Source organism: Schistocerca serialis, chromosome 1 (genome assembly GCF_023864345.2).
Source record: "Schistocerca serialis cubense isolate TAMUIC-IGC-003099 chromosome 1, iqSchSeri2.2, whole genome shotgun sequence".
In the NCBI taxonomy this organism is placed as follows: domain Eukaryota; kingdom Metazoa; phylum Arthropoda; class Insecta; order Orthoptera; family Acrididae; genus Schistocerca; species Schistocerca serialis.
The window spans coordinates 787422660-787441141 of NC_064638.1; positions in this window are offsets into that span (position 1 = coordinate 787422660).

Below are 18482 nucleotides of genomic sequence, written 5' to 3' on the forward strand. Positions count from 1 at the left end.
AAAGCTTCTTCATACAGTTGTGCGGCCTCAAGAGCCCGGCCATTCGCTTTGCCACGCATGGAGTGCATGTCAGCGTACTCTTCATTGGTGTAATCTCTGTCCATGGTGCCTTCACCTTCGTACCTGATCGTGAGGCCGGTATGACGCTGTGTAAGAAAGAGTTGAAGGGAAGTAGTTGCGCTTGCGTAATCAAACAGATAGTTGATCCCAGACCTTGAGATACCAACGTAAATACCGCGACATCCAGCGACGTTTACAGTTGCCTCCCAACTCGAATTAATGGGACACCTTGCCGATGGTTGATTTGCAATACTGTTTAATGGAGATTTCATAGCTACTTTTGGCTTGTACTTTCCGTGTGTAAATTATTGACCATCACTTCTGAAAAACCCTATATAAATGATTAGGAGACAATCTAGTAAAGCCATAAGAAGATCGAAACCAATTTCAAAATAATTTAGACAAGATATCTGTATTTTGCGAAAAGTGGTAGTTGACTTTAAGTAATGAAAAGAGGATATCCACACGAATACGAAAAGTAACCCTTTAAATTTCGGTTACACGACACGTCACACAAATCTAAAGGCTGTCATTTCAGCTAAATGCCCAGAAGTTACAATGCTGAAGAAACTGGAACGCGCACAAAGAAAATGTTGTGGGAAAGGCAAACGAGAGAATGTGTTTTATTGGCAGAACTGTTAAAAAGGTGCGACAGGTCTACCAAAGCGACTGACACACGCTGCTCTTCAAATTGCTACCCTCATTCGCGTTTCGTCCACTATCTATCACCTGATGGACCGTGTTAATGCGTAGTCTTACCCAGACGCACGGATAACATCACAGCCCAGCATCCTGTGATCCACTTACTAGATAACTAACATGTTGACGGAGGTGACAGTAGAACTTTCGGTTTGGTCACCACGTTGGTGCGGGCGTGGAGGGGCCCCATCTTACTTACTTACTTACTTACTACTATTATCCGTCTTTGTTAGAGTCTTGCTGTGCGGTGTAGGATCCCCACGAGAGAGAGGATTGCCGTGTATGAAACGTGAGTTCGGGTGACAATCATGAAAACAAAACCGTTTTTCGTTGTGGCGAGATCTTTTCACGGAATTTTAATCTCCAATTTTCTACTCTGAATGCGAAAATCTTTTGTTGACAGTCACATACATGTTGATCACTGAGATAAAATAAGAGAAATCAGAGCTCTCACGGAAAGATTAAAGAACTATTTTTTCCTGCGTGTCGCTCGAGAGTGGAACGGTAGAGGAATGGAGAGAAAGTTGTTCTACAAGCCCTCTGCTAGGCGCTTAAGTGTGTGAGAAGTCACGTAGATGTTGATCAGTATTGCCTCGTGTGTTTTCAGATTTCTGTGACACCGAACATGTGTCAGTTTTTCCAATATCCTGTAAATAATTCGTGTAATTATTTTGTAAACATCAGTTTCAAACAGATGGTTCGGCTATATTCATACATGGCAGCAAATGTTTTCTTTATAACAGAATTGTTCCATTCTTCTTATTTGACTCTCAAGTATCTTGCAAACCAAGTAGTTGTACCGTTTCTTCTTGCAAATATCTCAGTAAATCTGAGGGTATGACGTCTATTACAAGTGTCTTATCCTGCATTTTTTTTTATTTGCATCTACTTTTGTCTTCTCTTTGTATAACATTGTCTTCAGCTTCATTTCCCTTCTATTGAGCACTTAGTACAGGCTTGACATCTGAGGTCTTCCTATTCGCAACGGTTCTTTTTAATTTTTCTACAGAGAGTACCTATTTCAAACGTTCATGTTTGTATAGGTTATCATTTCCCCTCTAGTCACTCCTGGTCTGTTAATTTCCTTTTCTGCCCACCTCATATTTTAGACGCCTGTATTTGACGTATATTTTCTCCTTTATTCAGTTAAATTCACAATCACGTGTTGGAAAAGAGAAACCTTACGCGACTTCAGATCAGCGGGACATATTCAGTGTGCTGACGTCACACGCAGCACGGCCCATTTTCTAAACAGTTGACGGAGACGTGGCGCAATACGTCGCGCCGCCTGCTCCATTCCAGACGCACCTTGAAAGTAAATTTTCGAAACTTGAGAAATATCTGGCTGCCTCTCACAGGCGACCAGAACGCCATTTGCACGCGGCTCACTCTGGACGTGCCGGCTTCCCGTTTAAGGAGTGAACCGCCCTGGGGAGAATTCAGCAGCCGCGGGCGGCGAATTCTTCGCGCCTACGCGTCTCAATTTTGTGGATGCCTCGAAGATTCCTCGCGGCTCCATCACGAGGATTAAGCAACGTGAGAAAATTTGATGCCCGCCCACCGCGCCTTAAATTGCATTCCTGGCCGCCGCCTCGGCCCCTAACCCCTTTACCTCCTTCTCCTCAACAACCTCTCTCTCACTCTCTCTCTCTCTCTCTCTCTCTCTGCATATCTCTCACGATCCCACGTGCTCAGATCATTGAGAAGGACCCACAGTGGCAGCTTATTGGGCCGGGCGCTCATCGCAACGACGTGCGATGACTCTTCAGTTGTTTTGTATATTTTAGACATCACTAGCTCGTGCTATATATTCTACTCAGAGGTTGCAACGCGTCGCAATGTTCTGTATGCTTCAAATTCTGTCTACAATATACTTCATTTCGTAGATTCATTATAAGTTTAATTAGTGATCTTAACATGGACACACACACACACACACACACACACACACACAAATTGAGATGACAAAAATCATGCGATGCTCCCTAATATCGAGTCGGAACTTCTTTTTTCCGGCCTTGTGCAACCGCTCCACGTAACGTGGATTCAACAAGTCGCTGTAAGTCACCTACAGAAATACTGAGTTCGTTCGTTCGAACTGTCCGCATTGTTCTTCAAACCAACTGCGAACAAATGTGAGTCGATGACAATGCGCATCACTGTTTGGGAACTTTAAGTCCATGATTGGCTGCAAATGAAGCAATCGATTAGAATGACCGCCAGCCGATGATCGGTTCAGGGGGCCGTTCCACATAAACACAGCTCTCACAGTTATGGAGCCACAGCCAACTTGCATAGAACTTTATTGGCAACTTGGGTCCATTTGCTACGGCTTCGTGGGGACTGCGGCAAGCTGGAGCCCTACCGTCAGCTCTTACCAAGAATCGGGACTCGTCTGTTCAGGCCACAGTTTTTAGCTCGTCTAGGATCCGACCAATATGGTCACGAGCCCAGAAGATGCATTACAAACTAGGTCACGCTGTTAGCAAAGGCACTAGCGCTAGTCGTCTGCTACCGTAGCCCGTTACCGCCCAAATACGCCGCACTGGCCTAACGGATAAGTTCGTCGTACGTCTCTGCGGTTACTTCACGCAGTGTTGCCTGTCTGTTATCACTGACAACTCTACACAAACGCCGCTGCTGTCGCTCGTTAAGTGTAAAGACGTCGGCCACTGCGTTGTCCGTCGTGAGAGGTAATACCTAAAATTTGTTACTCTGGGTAAACTGTTGATACTGTGGATAACAGATTAACGAATTCCCTAACGATTCCCGAAATGAAATATCCCATGCGTCTAGCGTTCACCACCATTCCGCGTTCAAAGTCTGTTAAGCCCCCTCGTGTGGCCATACTCACGTCGCAAACCTTTACACCTGAGTAAAAATGATAGCTCTGTAAATTCTTTGCCCTTTTTTACCCTGAGTACGTGATATTACTGCCATCTGTATACAAGCATATCGCTATCCCATGACTTTTGTCGGCCAAGTGTATAAGTTTAATTAGTACTCTTTAGGACACGTATCATCTGCTTTAGCGTGTTACATCCGGTGACATATCTAGTTAATTCATCCTGTCTGCGGGTTCCGACTTTGGTATCCGACACCCATCTCGAGTATCGATACGGAGAACAGGTCAGACATACTCGGACTATGTATTCCAGCTATGAGCCGCGCGAGGCGCAGCTGGATCTAACATGTAACGTGTAGTCGTTCCCTTATGCTAGACTACGTGTAAATGCTGCAGTCCTGTTCTTGCCAATCAACCTCTTCCTGCTGTTTGAAGCCTTTAGTTACGTGCCATTAAACAGTAAAGTTTTGACTTTTCTGTTTTACGTTTGTGATTTGGATTACTCCTTGCAGTGATGTATATGCTTAAGACGATTTTGCTACGATCTGGACTTGTTTTTTGTTAGCAGTTCTTTCATCGAACTCTGGAATTACCTGCTTGTTCCAGTGTTCTCGGACTTAGTACCACCGCGAGAGATCATAAACTGTATTCTGCCTCCACTGAGTGGAATAGAAAACGGTCCAAGGATCGTTGTACTTTCTGTCTTTATTAGCTACAATGTGGCGCCTCTGTAGGTAAAATGAAAGATTGCTAGGATTTGTCCTTTTATAATATAAGGTTCTTCAACTGGTCGTTAGCTGTAACAGTTTTCGATACAGAGTCCACATATATCAGGTTTTCTGGAGAAAGACATTTACATCTACACATATACTCCATAAATATCCTTGCCATGTGTGGAGGAGGGTACTTTGTGTATCATTGTTACTGATCCAATCGCGAATATTACGGGCAAAGACTAATCTTTGACAAGCCTCAGTGTGATATCGAATCTAATTTCACTTTCATCGTCCTTTCATGAGATATACGGAGATTAAAGAAATATATTCAGAATGAGATTTTCACTCTGCAGCGGAGTGTGCGCTGATATGAAACTTCCTGGCAGATTAAAACTGTGTGCCGGACCGAGACTCGAACTCGGGACCTTTCGCGGGCAAGTGCTCTACCAACTGAGCTACCCAAGCACGACTCCCGCCCCGTTCTCACAGCTTTACTTCCGCCATTCAAGGTGGCGGATGGATGAAAATTTAAAAATGCAAGATAGTGGGTGGAGAATACTTTAAAAGTCAAAGGTGGTAGATAATACGAACAATAAAAATCGAAGATGACACTGTCTGGGAATTTAAAAGTCAAATATGGTGGCTGATGGGAAATTTAAAAATAAAGATGGCGGGAAATTTTCAACAAAAAGGAGCTGCCAGTGACAATGCTATATTTTTTTTGCCATCGTCCACCATGTTCAAAAGCATCCAATTACACTTCAGTATTTCCACAAGCTCTTTTGGGTGCGATATTCAAAATTATTTCATTTCTTATTAAAATGTATTGTAAGCACTCCTCGCCCCTCAACCCTCCCTCCCCCCCCCCCCCTCACACACACACAAAAGAAAACACGTGTGTGTGTTACGATCCTCATCTGTATTTCATATTACTTTGTTTTCATGCTCCACTAATGTTTATGTCACCGGTTCACCAGTAAATTTCTTGTCTCTCTTTGCAATATACGCTACTACAGAAGCAGTAGGAAAGAAGTAGTTCATATAAAAATACTGTAGATATAACATTTATCGTAAATAAATAAGGTTACATTCTGAAGAAAATTAGATGCACACTTAGTTGAGTGTGCAAGATTATGTGTTTTACATTCACTGTTTTATATTTTTCATGCACACAGGGTTCAACAATAGCCCAGTCGTCAAATAGATTACATTCCAAAGGAAGTTAGGTGCACATATGCTTAATGTGCGCATTTACATACATAGCATAGTGTATTACATACACTCTGGTCAGAGTGAGAACTATTCGGAGCTTAAATTTTCAATATTATTACATTCAATGTTTTTACGTATTTCACACCTATAAAATAAAGTCGTGTTTAATGTTTTTCATTTTACCACAGATACACAATAGATTCAGTCAATATCACAATTTTACTTGTTCACATACAATAAATAGACCACCTCCATTGCCAAATGATTAGCGTCACTGTATTTGATGAAGAAGAATCTAGGTTCGATTTCCCCTCACATAAATCTAAGGCAGGGAGGTTTGGAATGGAACTCATTCGCCGGTGAATACATCCAGCCACCATAATTTCTCCGACTGTTATGACCTCAAGTATGATATTGCATACCTAGCAATAGAGGGAAAACCTAGCTCTGATTAAACTATGTACTGCTGACTTAACTTCTGAATCCAACGTACATTCCCTATAATCATCAGAGTCAACTTTTTGAGAGAAGACGGTGTGACACCTCTTGCTCTGCAAGATTGTGTTTTGTGCTGACGTGTTTGCTCTCATTAAACAAGCAAGATGCTAGGTCAAACAACAAAACTGGAAACGTCTTTTAGAATCATGTCAGTTATCACATCTTCCTTATCATTTTAGTAATATTCCAGTGTCGATCTTGCCCCAACAGCCGTCAAAATTTAAGAGGCGTAATACTAGGTAATTAACTTTATCTTTCAGTATAAAATGTTTGACATCTTTTGGTGCTAATGTTGTATTGCATTAGCACACACAGGAACCTGTACGACATTTCACCTCTATACATTGTGACGTAAGAGCAAAATTGTACAAATTGTTACATACGTTAGTATGTCCATTATAATTATCCGGGCTGTTATGCCGTGGTCGGTTGATGAATTCTGTGGTGATTCCCAACGTTTCGTCTCCGACTGCGGGAGACATCTTCAAGGGGGTCCGTAGCTCGATGGAAGGTCCAACACACCCACTGGCTCGCTACTGACTGCCGCTAAATTCCGCGTCCGCGCGCCCCCGCGCCGCGGCGTGACGTCACGTGTTTTGAAAACATCAGTGCAATTGGCCGCTGTCCGTCGCCGTCGATCGCCGTTGCCATCACCCAGTAGTGGACGAGTGGTACACAACTTCTTTAACACCGGCATCCATATACCGTTTAATTTGACGCCCTCCTCCTTTCGGGTGAAATTATTTGGGTGTTTAGCGATTTCGATTGCCTCCCTGTAGAGCCTTTCGTAGCATCCGCTCGTGGCCGCTAGTACTTGCGTCTCCTCGAAACGAATATTGTGGTTCCCTGGCTGGAAAGCATGCTCCGCAACAGCTGATCGTTCCGTTTCTCCTCTTCTACAATTTCCCTTGTGCACTTCCAAACGTTTAGAAACAGTTCTTTTGGTGGTACCCACATAAACATCACCACAGCTGCATGGGATCCTATACACTCCAGATTTTTCCAATGGTTTGCGAGCGTCCTTGGCAGGCCTAAGGTATTCCTGTATCTTCCTGGTGGGATTGTAAATTACGATAATATTCCGCTTCGTCAAGATCCTCCCTATTCTTTCCGTTACATTTTTAACAAACGGCAGAAAAACCTTAGATTTTACAGTAGCCTGTACGTCAGTATGATTTCTGCGTGGCTGCCTCAACGCACGTTTTATTTCGGCGGACGAATATTCGTTCTTCGTTAGTGCATTGTGGAGATGTTCCATCTCAGCGTCGAGCAACTGAGGTTCACAAATATTTCTAGCTCTGTCCGCTAACGTCTTGATAACACCCCGCTTCTGTTGTGGGTGGTGGTTCGAATCCCTGTGCAAATAACGGTCCGTGTGCGTGGGTTTGCGGTATACTGAGTGGCCCAAACTACCGTTTTCGTTTCTAAACACAAGCACATCGAGGAAATGTAGTTTGCCGTCTACCTCCTCCTCCATTGTAAACTGAATTCTTGAGTTTATACTGTTCAGATGTTCGTGGAACCGGCTTAGTTCCTCCCTACCATGTCTCCACAACACAAACGTGTCATCCACGTATCGGAACCATACGTTTGGTTTCTTGCTGGCAGTACCTAAGGCCTGTTCTTCGAATTTCTCCATAAAGAAGTTTGCAATTACGGGACTTAGGGGGCTTCCCATAGCCACGCCATCCGTTTGCTCATAAAACTGTTCATTCCACTTGAAGTATGTGGTCGTCAAACAACACTTAAACAGCTCTAAAATATCGGCAGGAAAAATTCGATCCAGCTGTTCCAATACATCATTAAGTGGAACCATGGTAAACAGCGATACCACATCTAAGCGGACCAATATGTCCTCCGGCTGGACCACTATGCCATTGAATCTGCTGATGAAATATGTCGAATTCTTTATATACGAGTCCGAACGGCCCACATGTGGTTTTAACAGCGTAGTCAAAAACTTGGCTAACGAGTAGGTGGGCGAACCAATGGCACTTAGTATCGGTCTTAACGGAACATTTTCTTTATGAATTTTGGGCAATCCATAAAGCCTCGGTGGTAGCGCAACCGAACTGCAGAGACCTTTCTGTACACTCTCTTCAATGGAGGACTTTTTTATTAACCGCGACACAGTTCTGAGAACGTTGTTAATGGGGTCCTTATTCAGCTTCCTATATGCTTGCGGATCCAGTAGATCCGTAATTTTTCTCTGATAGTCGGCCACATCCATAACCACCGTTGCGTTTCCTTTGTCAGCTGGGACAACCAAAATACTGTCGTCGTCATTCAGGAGTTTTAAAGCTCTTCTCTCACCCACAGTTATATTACTTTTCGGCGGTTTTGCATTGGCTAATATTCTCACTGTTTCTATACGGATTTCTTCAGCTGTTACAGAATCTACACTGCGAATTCCTGCTTCTACATTGGCTATAATTTCTTCCGTGGGCACAAAACGCGGACTAACAGCAAAATTTCCTCCCTTGGCAAGCACAGATGTCTCATCGTCAGATAACGAACGTTTGGACAAATTGATAACGGTCCGGGAAACGTCTAAATGCCGAACAGTCTGATTAGGTAGCAAATTATCAAACTTCTTCTTCTGTCTACTAGAGGGCGTCAAATTAAACGGTATATGGATGCCGGTGTTAAAGAAGATGTGTACCACTCGTCCACTACTGGGTGATGGCAACGGCGATCGACGGCGACGGACAGCGGCCAATTGCACTGATGTTTTCAAAACACGTGACGTCACGCCGCGGCGCGGGGGCGCGCGGACACGGAATTTAGCGGCAGTCAGTAGCGAGCCAGTGGGTGTGTTGGACCTTCCATCGAGCTACGGACCCCCTTGAAGATGTCTCCCGCAGTCGGAGACGAAACGTTGGGAATCACCACAGAATTCATCAACCGACCACGGCATAACAGCCCGGATAATTATAATGGACATGATATTTCCGGCCGTGAAAGTTTACATTTTAGTATACGTTAGTATGTTGTAGGAAAATTCTAACAAATTAACCCATTATAGTAAAAAAATGTAACAAATTGACATATGTTACAGTGAAATTACAGTAGGTTCTCCTTCTGGTATAGTGGGATTGCACGAAATTGACCTCCATGTTACAACTAAATTGTAACAAAAAGATCCATGTCATGATAAAATTACGACAAATTGCCCTCCACGTTACAGCAACACTGTAACAAAGTGCCCTCTGTGTTACAGCAGAACTGTATTACACTGCCCACATTGCATTAAAACTGTGACATATGTTATAGCAGCATTTTGATAAATTGTCGCCGTCTTTTTGTGTAAACCACTATGATGATCAAAAGTATATGAATGAGCTGAATTTGGATAATTTTTCACCATGATTAAATATATCCCACGATCCGAATTTGTGTAATTCTACATTAGCATCAAAGGTACCGAAATAAATTGAACTTACGTAAATTAGTATCCATATGCTTTTAAATTTTTAGCCATGTTCAAAAGCATCGGAATGTCCTAATTTTAGCATAAATTAGTATCACGATCAAAAGTATACTACTGATTACTCATTGTAACTCAGGCATATTTCTTTTACTCACTCAGTGTTGCACTGATGCTGTCATCTATAGTTCACCGTGGTACAGGAACTACAGCATTTGTTGTCAAATACACAATCATGAGAAGAATTTGACAAGTGTGTAAGCTTCCAAAAACAGAGGTCTGTCTGACATTTTTAATTCACTTATTCTTCCCCTCTTTCTGAAACGATTCTGCTTATGCAGGGTATACGCAAAGCCTGTGCAGGAAATGATGTGTTTGCCAGAGCTTAATTTTTTTGCATATGGAAATAGTTTGACACATAATTTTATTCGCATTTATTGGATATAAACCTTCTAAAACTGGCGACATAAGAAGAGCCTTTATCCTTTGTCTTATCATTTATTAGCGGATGTTTATCTTATATCTGTGCAATTTCGTGCATACTCATCCTCAAAAGCCATTTATTTTCATTTACCTTAGCACACAGTTCAGCTATGCCCTTCAGTGCCCAGTTGGAATATCTCTGTTGACAAAAGTGTTTGTAACACCTTACCAGTAACAATAGTCGAGCTCCAGTCATCAATAATTCCAAATGTCGTTAAAATCACATTCGGTGTGCTGATACAGATTAGTCATACTTCGAATTAGTTTAAAATCCCTGCCATCCGCCGTCTTGGGTTTTGAAATTTCCTTTCATCCGCAGTGTTGATGATGTCATGCATTCAAGGTCAGTGAACGCCCGTTATCCTGCCAGGGTTCGAAGTGAGTTCCAGAGTTCCAGAAATCACATAACTCTACTTCTAACATCTCTCTTGCGACCTCTGGCACTGAAGTTGAGTGCCGGCCGGTGTGGCCGAGCGGTTCTACGTGCTACAGTCTGGAACCGCGCGACCGCTACGGTCGCAGGGTAGAATCCTGCCTCGGGCATGGATGTGTGATGTCCTTAGGTTAGTTAGGTTTAAGTAGTTCTAAGTTCTAGGGGATTGAAGACCTTAGAAATTAAGTCCCATAGAGTTCAGAGCCATTTGAACTATTTTTGAACTGAAGTTGAGCAAATAAATCATTTACATTTTCGCACTTAGGAAACGAACCAACGTTAACGCATGTTGCTGTTCTTCTGATCTTCTCTATTTCATCCACTCGCTTTTTTTTTTTTTTTGTGATACAAGTCCCACACTGACGAGGTGTATTCAAGTAAAAGTCGAACATTTGTTCCCTCAGATACCTCCTACACGTCAGAAGTCTACTTCCTGGGGTTTTTCCCGATGTTTCCCAATAGTTTATTTAACCTGGTCAGATTAGTGTCTTAAAGACTTCTCCTACATCAAACCAGGAACAACATGTACGAAAAAATGTTTTTAACACATAGGCTGACATATTATGAGAATAATTATAATTACCAACATACATAACAGCAGCAATAGCAATAACTGACATTATAATAGTGTTAACAAAATAAACGGGAGTATGAATAGCTATAAGGTTCATTAGTTTAGCACATTTAACGTCGTCATCAGATACTCAAGGGATGGTGAAAGAGAAGATGACTGAAAATGACAGTGACAAATACCTGTTAAAAAAGGACAGATTTTCAGTAGATATCTGTATAACAAGGGGAGGAAAAAGAGGTTCAGACAGCGCGCTGGCAAGAGCGAGCTGCAGACAACTATAAGGGAAATGTAGCTATTGTGATGGAAGGTGGACCATTAGCTGAATGTTGAGTTTTGAGAGGGCTTATTTTTCTTTTATATTTTGAGGAAAATCATTCCGAATTCACTTTCCTGATACAGAAAATGGTTTTCGGAATATGGCTGTATAATGTGCTGCAGGAGAGAGGATTTTGGGGTATTGGGACAGAGTATTAGTGTAACAGTTGAAGTAAATGAGAGGGAGAAGACGATAGAGAAAACACAGTGTATGACACTTCCTGGCAGATTACAACTGTGTGCCGGATCGAGACTCAAACTCTGGGACTTTGCCTTTCGCGGGCAGCTGCTCTACCACCTGGGCTACCCAGGCATGACTCACGAGCCGTCCTCACAGTTTTAATTTCGCCAGTACCTAATCTGCTGTCTTTGAAAGTACACAGAAGCTCTACGGCAGATCTTGCAGAAATAGCACTCCTGGAAGAAACGAAATTACGGAGACATGACTTAGTCACAGCCTGGGAGATTTTTCCAGAAAGAAATTTTCACTCTGCAGCCGAGTGTGCGTTGATATGAAACTTCCTGTCAGATTAAAACTGTGTGCTGCACCGAGACTGGAACTCGGTACCTCTGCCTTTCGTGGGCAAGTGCTCTACCATCTGAACTACCCCAAGTACAACTAATGACCTCTCATTTGTTAAGTACCTGTTTTCCCTGTTCCATTCGCGAACAGAGCGAGGGAAAAACACACATCTACACATATCAAAAATAGTTTTGCATCACGTTGGTTCCAATAGTTCCGCAACCTATACAGTAAACTGGTATAGAGATCAACATAAACATCATTTCCGCCCTATTTATTGCTCATGAAAACCGCACATTGCATGTGGTACCACCATACAGCGAGACCTTCAGAGGTGGTGGTCCACATTGCTGTAAACACCGGTACCTCTAATACCCGGTAGCACGTGCTCTTGCTTGATGCATGCCTGTATTCGTCGTGGCATACTATCCACAAGTTCATCGAGGCACTGTTGGTCCAGACTGTCCCACTACTCAACGGCGATTCGGCGTAGATCCCTCAGAGTGGTTGGTGGGCCACGTCGTCGTCGTAACTGCCGTCTGCGTCACGTCTGCTGTGCAGCGAGCTACGTTAATTTAAATATTAACTGTATATTTCTTACTTTTCACTTCTTCTTCCGTGTGCTTTTGCTTTTAGGAAGCTTTAATTGTCGAGTGCTAGTAATAGTGTACCGTAGATTTCGTGTTTGTTTTGAATACAGTCAGAGAGAGTCCCTTTCGTCAGCCATAGCGCCAGTAGTGCTAGTGTTCGTTTTCAATATAGTCCAGAGACAGGTAGTGCTATTTTCATTGCTTTCTACAAGAAGTGTCTAGTAACCACAGTTTAGTCAACTATCAGCCGCCTTTAGTGAATTAGCAGTCTAGTTAAAAGTTGATTAACTCTCTACAATAAATTGATTTCTTAGGATGGATAGGATGTGTGACTGCTGTGTACGGACGCAGGAGGAGCTGACCACTGTTCGCGAACAGCTGAACGTGTTCATGGCCGCGGTCAGCCGTCTTCAGGCCTCCGCCTCGGAGTGTTGCGGCAGTGGGGAGTCTGGTGCGTCGCATGGTACACCCCAGGTGTTACATGCTTCACCCACTGTCCCTGCTGTCCAGACATCTTCGCGGGTACCGGGCGCGGTTGGGCCACCCTCTCGCCAAGGGGAGTGGCGGGTTCAGCGGCTTTCGCGGCGCACGAGGCGGAGGGTCAATGTGGAGGCTGATCGTGTGGCATCGCCCGCTCTGCCTGGGAGTGGACATGTGGCCGCTCCTTCAGCAAGGTTAGAGCAAGCACACGGGGGCAGGGGTTTATTAGTTACTGGGAGCTCCAACGTTAGGCGGGTGATGGAGCCCCTTAGGAAAATAGCGGAAAGGTCGGGGAAGAAGGCCAGTGTTCATTCTGTCTGCTTGCCGGGGGGTCTCATCCGAGATGTGGAGGAGGCCCTGCCGGCGGCGATAGAGAGCACTGGGTGCACCCGACTGCAAATTGTTGCTCATGTCGACACCAATGACTCCTGCCATCTGGGTTCAGAGGTCATCCTCAGTTCGCACAGGCAGTTGGCGGAGTTGCTGAAGGCGGAAAGCCTCGCTCGCAGGGTGGAATCTGAGCTCACTATTTGTAGTATCGTTCCCAGAACCGATCGCGGTCCTCTGGTTTGGAGCCGAGTAGAAGGCTTAAATCAGAGGCTAAGACGATTCTGCGGAGATCTGGGGTGCAAATTTCTCGACCTTCGCTGTCGGGTGGAGAAATGTAGGGTCCCCCTGAATAGGTCAGTCTACAAGGGTAGCGGAGTACGTGTGGAGAGCACACGTGGGTTTTTTAGATTAGAGAATTTCCTCCCTAGGCCCGACAAGACGCCTCCTGAGACGCGGCAAGGTAGGAGTGGGCAAAATGCAACAATATTAATGTGTTAATAGTAAACTGCAGGAGCGTCTATAGAAAGGTCCCAAAATTGCTCTCATTAATAAACGTTCACAATGCCCACATAGTACTAGGGACAGAAAGTTGGCTGAAGCCAGATGTAAACAGTAATGAAATTCTAAACTTAGATTGGAATGTATATCGCCGAGACAGGTTGGACAGTGAAGGGGGAGGCGTGTTTATAGCGATAAGAAGTGCAATAGTATCGAAGGAAATTGACGGAGACCCGAAATGTGAAATAATTGGGTGAAGGTCACGGTTAAAGCAGGCTCAGACATAGTAGTTGGATGTCTCTATAGGCCCCCTGGCCCAGCAGCTGTTGTGGCTGAGCACCTGAAGGATAATTTGGAAAATATTTCGAGTAGATTTCCCCACCATGTTATAGTTCTGGGTGGAGATTTTAATTTGCCGCATATAGACTGGGTGACTCAAACGTTCATAACGGGTGGCACGGACAAATAATCCAGTGAAATTTTTTAAAGTGCTTCATCTGAAAACTACATTGAGCAGTTAAACTGAGAACCGACTCGTGGCGACAACACATTAGACTTTCTGGTGACAAACAGACCCGAAATATTTGAAACAGAGAACGCAGAACAGGGAATCAGTGATTATAAAGCGGTTACTGCATCGATTATTTCAGCCGTAAATAGAAATATTAAAAAAGGTAGGAAGATTTTTCTGTTTAGCGAAAGTGACAAAAGGCAGATTTCAGAGTGCCTGACGGCTCAACACAAAAGTTGTGTTTTAAGTACAGATAGTGTTGAGGATCAGTGGACAAAGTTCAAAACCATTGTACAATATGCGTTAGATGAGTATGTGCCACGCAAGATGGTAAGAGATGGGAAAGAGCCACCGTGGTACAACAACCGAGTTAGAAAACTGCTGCGGAAGCAAAGGGAACTTCACAGCAAACATAAACGTAGCCAACGCCTTGCAGACAAACAAAAATTACGCGAAGCGAAATGTAATGTGAGGAGGGCCATGCGAGAGGCGTTCCATGAATTCGAAAGTAAAGTTCTATGTACTGACTTGGCAGAAAATCCTAAGAAATTTTGGTCTTATGTTAAAGCGGTAGGTGGATCAAAGCAAAATGTCCAAACACTCTGTGACCAAAATGGTACAGAAACAGAGGATGACAGACTAAAGGCCGAAATAGTAAATGTCTTATTCCAAAGCTGTTTCATAGAGGAAGACTGCACTGTAGTTCCTTCTCTAGATTATCGCACAGATGACAAAATGGTAGATATCGAAATAGACGACAGAGGGATAGAGAAACTATTAAAATCGCTCAAAAGAGGAAAGACCGCTGGACCTGATGGGATACCAGTTCGATTTTACACAGAGTACGCGAAGGAACTTGCCCCCCTTCTTGCAGCGGTGTACCGTAGGTCTCTAGAAGAGCGTAGCGTTCCAAAGGATTGAAAAAGGGCACAGGTAATCCCTGTTTTCAAGAAGGGACGTCGAACAGATGTGCAGAACTATACATCTATATCTCTAACGTCGATCAGGTGTAGAATTTTGAGCACGTATTATGTTCGAGTATAATGACTTTTCTGGAAACTAGAAATCAACTCTGTAGGAATCAGCATGGGTTTCCAAAAACACGATCGTGTGAAACCCAGCTCACGCTATTCGTCCACGAGACTCTGAGGGCCATAGACACGGGTTCACAGGTAGATGCCGTGTTTCTTTACTTCCGCAAGGCGTTTTGATACAGTTCCCCAGAGTCGTTTAATGAACAAAGTAAGAGCTTATGGACTATCAGACCAATTGTGTGATTGGATTTAAGAGTTCCTAGATAACAGAACGCAGCATGTCATTCTCAATGGAGAGAAGTCTTCCGAAGTAAGAGTGATTTCAGGTGTGCCGCAGGGGTGTGTCGTAGGACAGTTGCTATTCACAATATACATAAATGACCTTGTGGATGACATCGGAAGTTCACTGAGGCTTTTTGCGGATGATGCTGTGGTATATCGAGAGGTTGTAACAATGTAAAATTGTACTGAAATGCAGTAGCATCTGCAGCGAATGGACGCATAGTGCAGGGAATGGCAATTGAATCTCAATGTAGACAAGTGTAATGTGCTGCGAATGCATAGAAAGAAAGATCCCATATCATTTAGTTACAATATAGCATGTCAGCAACTGGAAGCAGTTAATTCCATAAATTATCTGGGAGTAGGCATTAGGACCGATTTAAAATGGAATGATCATATAAAGTTGATCGTCGGTAAAGCAGATGCCAGACTGAGATTCATTGGAAGAATTCTAAGGAAATGCAATCCGAAAACAAAGGAAGTAGGATACACTACGCTTGTTCGCCCACTGCTTGAATATTGCTCAGCAGTGTGGGATCCGTACCAGATAGGGTTGATAGAAGAGATAGAGAAGAGCCAACTGAGAACAGCGCGCTTCGTTACAGGGTCATTTAGTAATCGCGAAAGCGTTACGGAGATGATAGATAAACTCCAGTGGAAGACTCTGCAGGAGAGACGCTCAGTAGCTCGGTACGGGCTTTTGTTGAAATTTCGAGAATATACCTTCACCGAGGAGTCAAGCAGTATATTGCTCCCTCCTACGTATATCTCGCGAGGAGACCATGAGGATAAAATCAGAGAGATTGGAGCCCACACAGAGGCATACCGACAATCCTTCTTTCCACGAACAATACGAGACTGGAATAGAAGGGAGAACCGATAGAGGTACTCAAGGTACCCTCCGCCACACACCGTCAGGTGGCTTGCGGAGTATGGATGTAGATGTAGATGTAGATGTAGAACAGCCCTTTTCAATCTATCCCAGGCCTGCTCGATACGGTTCATGTCTGGAGAACATGCTGGCCACTCTAGTCGAGCGATGTCGTTATCCTGAAGGACGTCTTTCACAAGATGTGCACAATGGGTCGCGAATTGTGGTCCATGAAGACGGAGGATGGCATTCACGTATCGTACAGCGATTCCGGCGCCTTCCATGACCACCAGCGCCCCACATAATGGCACCCTAAAACAGCAGGGAATCTCCAGCTTGCTGCACTCGCTGGACTGTATCTAAGGCGTTCAGCCTGACCGGGTTGCCTCGAAACGTGTGTCGGACGATAGTCTGGTTGAAGGCATATGCAACACTCATCGTTGAAGAGAACGTGATGCTAATCCTGAGCGGTCCATTCGGCATGTTGTTGGGCAAAACTACACAGCTCTGCATGGTGTCGTGGTTGCAAAGATGGACCTCGCCATGGACGTCGGGAGTGAATTTGAGCATGTTGCAGCCTACTGTGCGCAGTTTGAGTCGCAATACAACATCCTGTGGCTGCACGAAAAGCAGTATTCAACATGGTGGCGTTGCTGTCAAGATCCCTCCGAGCCATAATCTGTAGATATCGGTCATACACTGCAGTAGTAGCCCTTGAGCTGCATGAGCGGGGCATGTTGTTGACGGTTCCTGTCTCTCTGTATCTACTCCATGTCCGAACAATATCGCTTAGGTTCACACCGAGACGCCTGGACACTTACCTTGTTGAGAGCCCTTCCTGGCACAAAGTATCAATGCCGACGCGATCGAACCGCGGTATTGACCGTCTAGGCATGGTTGAACTACACACAACATGAGCCGTGTACCTCCTTCCTGGTGGAACGACTGAAACTGATCGGCTGTCGACTCCCCTCCATCAAATAAGCGCTGCGCATGCATGGTTGTTTACAACTTTGGGCGGGTTTAGTGACTTACCTGAACAAAGGGACTGTGTCTGTGATACAATATCCACGGTCAACGTCTATTCAGGAGTTCTGGGAACCGAGGTGATGCAAAACTTTTTCTGATATGTGTATATGGCTGTGTACAATTCCTAATTTCTCTTATCTTCGCTGACCCCACATGAAACGTACGTTGGTGGCAGCAGAATAATGCTGCAGTCAACTTCAAATGCCAATTCGATAAACTTTCTCAACAGCGTTTCACAGAAAGAACGTCGTCTTCCCTTCCGGGATTCCCATTTGAGTTCACGAAGCATCTCCGTAATACTCGTATGATGATCTAGCAAGTACACAGAACCAGAAGGTAGGTTTCTGTTACAACTCTATCACGTTTCCGTATTGTTACTTCTCTTACGGCTTCAGATGGTTCTAACATAACTTTCAGGCTTGTTTCTTACGGTATTCCTTCCATCCGTATTAAATCTATCCATTAATCATTCATAGCAATACGGACTGATACATTTCAAAGTAGTGTTGGTTCAAATCAGTGCACTGTCTATTAATGAGTAAGGAAAATTGATACTGGAAGCGCCTGAAGGGAAATTTTAATATCTGGATATAACAAGTAAAGTGTCAATTTATGAGTGTCGAAATCTTTGCTGAATTCTAAAAAGCACATCACAGTCGCCTTCATTTAGTTAGTCACTTTTATAAGAACGGTGGTAGAACTGCCGTTTTCATTTAAACCTGACTGCTATTGGTCTAAAACATTGTTTAGAGTTACGGAATTGGTAAGCTGATTGTGAACTATGTGAGATCAATTGTAAAGTCTTAGATGCTGTTGGTAGAATGCAAGTGGGCATGTGGTCGGCAGGTTCTTTGGCATATTTCGTCTTGAGTAAATGCTTTGTGAGTCCTTCCATCCACGCTGTTATGAATATGCTGGAGGTCGGAGAATGGTTAAAAATGTCATTAGTTTGGGCAATAGTGGATCGCCGAGGAAACTGGTCATTCGAACTCTGATTTCATTGGACGGCTGCAGAATGGATGCCTGCAGCTGACTTCCTGAACGTATTAATAGTGAATGGCTGTTGAATTTT